Source organism: Etheostoma spectabile, chromosome 21 (genome assembly GCF_008692095.1).
Source record: "Etheostoma spectabile isolate EspeVRDwgs_2016 chromosome 21, UIUC_Espe_1.0, whole genome shotgun sequence".
In the NCBI taxonomy this organism is placed as follows: Eukaryota; Metazoa; Chordata; class Actinopteri; order Perciformes; family Percidae; genus Etheostoma; species Etheostoma spectabile.
Window position 1 is genome coordinate 21,609,802 of NC_045753.1, and position 225 is coordinate 21,610,026.

Here is a 225-nt window from a genome sequence, read left to right on the forward strand (position 1 = left end):
ATGAGGACACATATGAGGAATTTTTCTTTGGAGCATCATTGCTCACAATGTGCTTACACAAAACAACCAAAACAAAAATATACACACTAATATATACACAATATATAAATACTCTAAAGAGAAACAATATAGAGACATGAGTGAATGAAGAGTTCAATAAAAAATATTTAAATGTGGAGCATACTGCAAGGATACTGGGATAAATAGTATTATGTTATTATATTA

The 225-nt window shown here is 28.0% G+C and overlaps 1 protein-coding gene across 2 annotated transcripts in view; it reads left to right on the forward strand.

Annotated features, from left to right (window-relative positions):
* The window catches only part of rhbdl1 (rhomboid, veinlet-like 1 (Drosophila)), a 45,101-nt gene that overhangs the window by 37,806 nt on the left and 7,070 nt on the right, over nucleotides 1–225 (forward strand). The gene's annotated exons all lie outside the window — the stretch shown is intronic.